General features: G+C 38.5%; 1 protein-coding gene across 3 annotated transcripts in view; it reads right to left on the reverse strand.

The window, feature by feature from the left end:
- Positions 1-7868, reverse strand: part of LOC113579851 (signal-induced proliferation-associated 1-like protein 1) — a 39192-nt gene extending 31324 nt beyond the window's left edge. For all 3 annotated transcript variants that reach the window (XM_027014038.2, XM_027014037.2, XM_027014039.2), the window contains exon 1: positions 7641-7868. The gene's annotated coding sequence lies outside the window, so the exon portion shown is untranslated. The remainder of the gene's footprint in view (positions 1-7640) is intronic.
- Between the last annotated feature and the right edge of the window lie 655 nt (positions 7869-8523).

Below are 8523 nucleotides of genomic sequence, written 5' to 3' on the forward strand. Positions count from 1 at the left end.
CCCACCTTGACAAACGGGTGAGGGACAACACCGAGCAGGGGGGAGGGATTTATTGGTAAGCTGTCCTTTGGAAGTTGGCCAGCATTGTCACAAGCTTTAGTGTAAACAACATAGCTAGAGTTACACAAAACATAATACATTACTTCAGCCAGCCAGCACATGCCACACATAATAGAGTTAGAAAGCAGGCTAGCAAAGTAGATGTCACCAATTTGATAATTATATTAGATATGGGAAATTAATAGATTGGAATGCTATCATGTGATACGTTTTAATGGGATTTCTATAAATTATTCCACACATATTTCTTAAACTCACTGGTAATTAGGTTGTGAGCAGAAACAAGTTACTCAAGTTGAATTAAGTCAAATGGCTTCAAATGGCTTTGATTTATTATTAGATTTTCTTTAACAACTATGGAGTAAACATGCTGAGAATTCAGTGTTTGATCTGGGTCAACTAAGGCCTGACTGAAACTTGGTTACTTCCTGTCCCTAGGACTGTGGAGAGCCATGTGACAGGCAAGGATCCATTAATATATTTTGTAAATTACTTAATGTTACATCTGTGCCAAATCAATCACGGAAGGAGAAAGAAAAAAATGAAAACATGTTTAAAAAAAATAATTAATGGAAATTGAATTTCTCATGACCACTACCAACCCAGCCAACTCCCCAATTACTATGAATCCACTCAGCAAAACAAGAAAATATAAAATATTTTCAAGGCAAAAAGTTCAGCTGTCTGCATGAACAAACTGTGAAAGTGCCGCCTCCTGGTGAACACACATGCCCCCTGGCAAGTAAACCAAGCCAGGTGGAAACTGAGTGGAAATTTGATGACGGAGGAAGTAACAAGGATGAGTCAGGGGAAGTTGGGTCTGCAGGTCCCAACAATCTCTGTGAATTTCACAGGTGAAAAGATGTAGTGTGTGCACCATGCCTGCTGTTAGAACTAAAAACAATATAAAACAATGTATTCATTAAAGAGTTGTGTGTGCGATCAGTAACACTTCATGGCTTTGTGCTGTCCTAAAATGGTTGTATTTGAAAGCAATGAATGGAACATCACAGACAGAGAGGTGATCTAAACTAATACTGTGCTGTATTCGTATGAACACTGCAAGCCTTATTTTGACAGTGGAAAACAAATGCCTTATTAAAATCTCAGCATTGCTTTGGGTGGATGTGCTTTTCATGGTGAGCTTCTGCAGTTAGCTACAGTTCAGCACCCAAGACTAAAAGAATACAGTGGTCAGTCACTTAACTGACTCTCATAAGCCAAGAGCCACACACAGGAATAGTGTCAAAGAGGACTCTAGGATCTCACTCTCTTTCTTCCCCCTCTCAGGGGGTGATGACTAACAAGCAATATAAAACAAGTTCTTGCTCACATTAAAATGTGTGCATTTTACCAGAAAAGCATTTTTCAAGCCATAACTGGTACCACAGGTGCCACCAGCACTTCACAATGCATTATCCACATCTAAACTAGACAATAGTGTGAATTACATAACATTATGGACACACCCATGTGGACTTTGGGATTGGTCACTTCTGCCAGGACTTCAGGAAGTGGCAAAAAAGAGCAGGACGCTGCCAGGACTGATAGTGAGTGGCATTTATTATTCATCTGCCTGATCATTCTTACACAACTCCACAGTGGTTCATCTTTTTATTTTACATTTCCCCCACAACTGGAATGAATTCTATGCAAACTTCTTAAACGTCATTACTTCTGTTGAGGACCCCTTCACACAGCACTGTAAATCCTTTTTAATGAGATTACACTTGTATTTTATATGATTACATGTGTATACATCCCCTGTACATGATTATTATCTAAACAACGTCTGCTTGTTGTTTCTATTACATACTCACTGTGTACAGTGCAAGTGCCACAGTCGGGATCTGTTTTTAAGTAAATTTTATAGACTGATTTATTATTATCCCAGAAACATAACATCATCTGTGATGTTATGATATCATTCCGATTAGCAAGCTTGGACTTTATGGGATAAGGAACAGCAGGGAACTCAGGCCAACGCACACAGGCAGCAACACACAGTTTTATATAAACATTTAAAGCCTGCTTCAAATCATTTACACCCTAGTCGTCACCTTTTCCACACCCAAGTTCAAGTCTGATCTTTAGTTTAGTTTGGTTCACATGCTATGCTTCAGTGCTCGTCTTTCAGGTGTCCTGCTTGAAGTGTTGCGAGTGGTAACACAACCTTGCACATTTAAACAAACATATGCACTACACTATAATTAAGATGGTGAGTAAGAAGACTGGATGCGAGACTGTGTGCAAGAATGTATAGATTGTAGGCTTTATAATCTAAAATGCTACCCCTGCTATTGGCCAATATTTCCTCCAGATAAAAACAGAGAGCAGGAGTCTCAATAAGTAAAACATGAGCCAGTGATGCTGACACTAATTACTCTTTCCTTGACGCACAAGTCTGTGTATGGGAAAGCATATATTATTAGTATTATTATTATTATTATTATTATTATTATTAATAATAATAATAATAATAATGACATATTAGGACCACTATATGACTAAACCCCCTAATAATAAATGGCTTTAATAAACATGACATTTTTTCCAGATCATTTTGCCACCAGTGAGCCTACAGACATAACCCAATGAGTTTCTTTTGCTTTAACTGGGGGTGCCAGATGATCACAGTAGATGAGCTGAATCCAGAGCCAGAAGGTCACAAAAGTGGTATGTCAGAGCAGAGTGGTGTTCCGAAAACCCTTAAGCCTAGTTTGTTAAAAAGTAATTGAGGGAAGACTATTGGTCTACAGCCAAGAGACACGTAAAGCATGCTAGACACAAGAGGAATTCAGAGAAATAAATGTTCAGTCTGATCTTAAAGGAGCAAAGTAAAGAGTGCACAAAGGGTCAGCCGACAACGGTCAGATACATTTAACAGAACTGAGACGAATTTGGGTCTCTCTCATTACTTAGGAACTATCATTAATCAAAAGGAAGGGTTTATTAACCTGGTAAACAAGCATGTACTGTATTTGATTTCATTATTTTGTAATTATTTTATGAAACATTTTTATTTTAGAATTTGTAGAAATATTTTAATCGATAATCTTCATTGTTACATCAATTTCATTTAATCTTTCACTTGTGAAAACTGAATTTAGATTTCAACTGAAAAGTGCTGTTTATACGAAAGACTAATTATTATTATTATTATTATTATTATTATTATTATTATTATTATTATTAATAATAAATGAGACCAGAAAAAGTAAATGCTTGAACTTGCTCTCCCCTCAAATCAATACCTTGATATGTATTTTGGGACTTGCACATCAAGACTTGGAACTTTTAAAAGAGTGAAAATTTAAAGATAAGGTAAGTTCTGTATTTTTAAAAATAGCTAAACTGGTGCTACATCCTGATAGACATTACTAAAGTAATTGCTCTCAGGGTGTAAAAGTCCCTTGGAATTTAAAATTAAACAACAAAATATTTTTACACAGTCACTGGCAGTATTAACTTAAACATACAACTTCTCTATAAGGAGGTGGTCCGACCTCACTGTCAATTATTTTGCATGTGCACCCATATGGGATGGCTAATCGCCAAGTGTGCATGTGTTCAGAAGGAGGAGCTTTAGAGGGAGGTTTGGATGGAGGGCATAGCACTGATAGAGGGGGTGGACTCCTTCAATTGCCAAATCTGAAGAAAAACAAACTTGATTACAGCACTTCGTTACAGCACTTATCGCATGTGTTTATTGCCCGTGATACTTTACTGAGGATCATTACAGTCCTAGTGGGAGGCAAAAGAAAATCTATATCATTCTGCCCCTACATGCCCCCTTGTACAGTAGACCAGGATGTTTAGGGAGAAGATACAAGGCACTGAGGCATACGTGTTCAGACACATCTGGCTGTGTGTGCTTCTCTGCACAGAGCACCTTATGCTGTGTTCCGTATAGTGGCTCCATGTCTACTCTTTTCCTTCTCAAAAGTCCTGTGACACTTGTCTGGTTAGGCAGAGGTCTGCCAAGGACTAACTATTTTCAAACAGTAGTGTCTGGGCAAGGGACTGAGACACAAAGGCATATTCCATGTAGCCATGCTGCAGTTCCAAATTAAAGCACATAGTCCATTTCTTTTCCAGGGTTCACAAGCTTATCATTTGTCCAGCTCTTTTGCAAATTAATGGAAACATACCATATACGTGGTGAGACTGAGAGATCTGACCATATTCATTTCCAATTGCCTTAAAGAGATTCTAAGAATGCAAACATGTTACCAGGGAAGCAATGGGGACTAAAAGGAACAGAGCCATTCTATATGCAAAGCTGAGATTTACAGCAATTGTAATTTAACCTTTCCAAGTCCATCATCACCAGGCTTCGAAAGATGTTGAGCAGAGGGACATGTGACGGTCAGGAGTTGTGCATGGCTCTTTACATGAAGCAAATGTCCTCTCATCATTGCAGGAACCAACAGACAAACCCAGCCTTTACCATCGATTTACCTTCCTCCACTAGTTGACTCTCACAGTAGACAAAGACAGTATTGACCAAGCTGACAGGAACCCACTAAAAGATTTAAGTTGACTGTTTGATGTGCATATCTGCTTTGCCAATCACCACAGTGTTTCTTGAACGCGGATGAAACACGATGGAGAAAGCAGTTTCCATTGTTCACATGCATGTCTTCCTCAGTGACCTGAAAAAGATGACATCATTGCTACTACAATCATAAGGCCTTTTCCCGCTTGTGATTGGCTGCTGCACAGTAATTCTAGAAACACAAAGCTTTACCATGTAAAACAGTACAACAGGAAACACAAATCACAGGCATTATTAAAGCATACAGGCAAATTAATTAAAACAGTGACCGCAGAGCATTGCATGGCCAAATAAGTATCTCAAAACTGGCCACTTAATTAATAACATCTAATATACTGGTTAAAGAAATAACTGCAAAAAGCCACAATTATACCATGCCAGTTGTAAGTACACCTGTTGCAGCATTCCTTGTCAATATGTATACATTGAAACACACGTTTCAGAAAAGTTCTGCTTGATCTGTTTTAATACACAACATATACTAATTATATTAATTAATCAGCTCATAGAAATGTATACTGTTAGAGGAGATATGATGGAACTGGCAAAAATAGCATTTTTCTATATCTCAGTTTAAATTAAATTCAACCTGAAGAGCAGTATTTTTTTCTGGCACTTTCCTAATGCATGTATGGTTTGGTTCCTAGGTGGAGAAATATTCCCAATAATCTTGGGTGAGGCACCAAGAACCAAAAAAGCCTGTAGATTTTGCTATCTCTGCACACCTGAGCAATTAGAATATACTGCAAATACTTCAGCACGCTAAAACAGTGGCCACATTACACCATGTTTGCTCATTTACAGAAAATCCAGTTGCTGCAGGTGAAACTGTAGAGCTATAAAATAATTTTTATGTTGCTATGGCCATCAGTCAGAAGAAATATTTATAAAAGTCTAAAGGCTCTTCAGCAGCAAACCCAGCACTTGTTTGCCTTACTTGGAATCTATTTTCCTGGGCCTGTGGCTATCCCCATGCATTTAATACTAAACCAATATTGGCTTTAGTAGTCTTTTTTGACAAGTGTTTTGCACAGTAATTAATTATTGACACATGATGACTTACATTTTTGTTAAACCTTTAATAATCAAAGAATTGTGACAACTCCACAAATGTTGTGCTTCCTTGATCTAGACACCATAACTACTAACTTACTGAGAACAAGTAATTTAAATACCTCATCCATTCTGCTTCCATTCTGAATTATTGCCCAATATTAAGCACAGGAATCACCAATTTGATCTAGGGATACAGTGACAGTCCTCTGCCTCCCCTGAACCTTCCACAAAGAAGTGCTATAAGGATCAGAACTTCTTTCACAGCTCTATGCTTAAAATGCAATTAAAACAAACACACATAAGCAGTAGTAAGGGAGAAATATTCACCATTCATCTATATGGAACAGTTTTTGGCCTTCCTTGAAGCTCTGAACTATTACTGGTGCCAGGGAGCCATCATCAGCATGCAGGGCAGGTGCCTCAACCAGGGGTTAGACTAAAGCAATGAAATGCAAGTCATGCTCCTCAGACAGGAAGAGTACCCTGCTGCAATCTGTTCAGCACTGAACATCAAAGCCAGATCTACAAGGTAAACACTTTCTCTGTAATGCTGCATAACATGCCATGAAAGATTTTTAGCAGCTTGCTCTGCTGCACATTCATGTGGCAGATGCTTTCTCGTAAAGCAGGAAAATGTGCACACAATGTCATCTGCTCAAAATTTGTTCTGCAAAAAAGTAACCTCAAATTGGCATCAAGGGGAAGGGCATCAGACTGATTTTGGCTAACCTAAACAACAGAAAGGCTTCTCAGTGACAGCATTTAGGTTCAAGGGGCACCGAATTTAGGACATTCATTTAGCATTTGTTCAAATGGGTTCAAATTGGTTAAAACGATACGGTACACAAATCACGGCTATCCCAACATAATGTTTTCATGCTGTGAGTCCTGACTGGAAATTTAAGATAAGGGTGTAGAAACGTGGTGGTGATTAAAATGACTGTTCATCCATTTCAATGGAATATGATAGACTGTCTAAATGACACTTGCTGATTTATCTACCGTCCAGATGTTCCGTGGCTACCTAAATTAAATTTTAATTAAAAGCCTGATATGGGGAGAAAAAGGTCACGAGTTCGATGTCGGCTGATAATTCCTGCAACCAATATTATACCACTAAGACACTTACCCCACACACTTTTAAACTGGTCAATGTAAACGGCACTAACAAAAACATTGAAGAAACGGCAAACGGTGAATTCACAGTTCCGATGTGTGTCCACAACAAATCTATGGAAAGGACTGACTAAATGATCATGTCTGCTGCTTACTCGAGCAATTTGCAAGCTCAAGATAAGCAGTAAATTATAGATGTTATCATGAATGATTGCATGTCTGAACTGTCAACGCTTTGCTAGAACGCAAGTACACTGTAAACCGCTAGAGATGAAGAGAACTGACTGACCACAGCACCGACGGAATACGGAATGATGAGCTCCAGCTAACCTGAGATGAGTTCCCCCCAAACGTCGCAACACAAAGCTCAATAAAGCGGTAGAGCCGCTACCACATTGCCTAGGATCTCCAAGTGTTCAGTCTACCTTACCACTACGGTTTTGGGGAAATTGGGCCCACGTTGACAGATTTGCAAACACATGAAAAAACATTTCAGAGGAGCTGAATAACTTGACAACCATCTAAAACGACAATTTGGTGGCGTCTCGAAAATCACCAATGCCGAGCAAAACTGAATAGTTTCTTGTCGTCGAAACATTTTCTCCCTGGCTCCGCGCCTTTGGAATTTCTCGGAGGGGAAATAGCCTACCCTATTCCGCATCGTAACTCGCTTATAGAATGTTTTTTTTTTTTAAAGAAAATAACAGGAAAATTAAAAACATACATGATGCCGCTCTAAGCGCATCACTGGACAAATTCGTGCATTCATACAGAAATAATTAAACGTGGCAACAATTAAACCATCGTGGATCCTGACTTTGAATTGCTTTACGCCGTGTTTCAGACTCACCTTTCCACTCCTTTTCAACTGCTGCCTGGCATGATCAAAATACTAAGCAGCACTTGCCCACCATTTCGTTTCTAATGAGAGGAACGCACACCAGCAACACACTAAAGTGCTCTCTGAAATTCAGCAACCGCTTTTCCACCACGTCGAAATAAGGTAATCCTGTTATCTTGTTGAGTAAGACTTAAAGTTTGCTTCAAAGTTGCGAAGCTGTACAGCTGCACTGTGCAGTTGCTGAAGCAATGAGATCACTGCGATTTTCTGTATCCTCCCCCTATCGGAGTCTCGCGAGAAGCATTTGTACAATGGCTTGAATTAGAATCCGGCTGAGAAAAGCGAGAACAGTAAAAACGATACAAATCGTAAATCACCAGCAGACTCGGATTTTTTAAATGCCTTTTCCTTTCGTTCCTTTCGTATCTTCCCTTTTTTAAGTTTTTGCCCTCCTTCTGTTACCTTTAGCCTCTGGAAGTTATTAAAGGATCAATAAGTAATTTCAATGATCATGAGTATAAGAAAGTTTTATTATTGTTATTATTATTATTAATAAATAGTCCTACCAACAAGTAGCAAACAATATTTATTAAAGTGAATATTTATTATTTTTTACATTATATAAAGTGCTGCTCACATATGATGAAGACTCAAATTGCTATGTAGTCCTCAAATAAACCAGTTTATGCTCCATAGAGCAGGTCCCCCAAACAGAGGCAACCATGTTTAAAATAGATTTAGCACAGAATCTCAGAAACATCCAGGCCACTAGGTGTCAGAATAATGGCAGACAAATAATTTGAAAATGGCTTATTGTTCCTTTAACTGCTCAAAAAGCAGTCATTGTAGTTATGTTATGACTCCTTACAGCATTGTCACTTGACATACTTGT

Source organism: Electrophorus electricus, chromosome 13, assembly GCF_013358815.1.
Source record: "Electrophorus electricus isolate fEleEle1 chromosome 13, fEleEle1.pri, whole genome shotgun sequence".
NCBI classification, from domain to species: Eukaryota; Metazoa; Chordata; class Actinopteri; order Gymnotiformes; family Gymnotidae; genus Electrophorus; species Electrophorus electricus.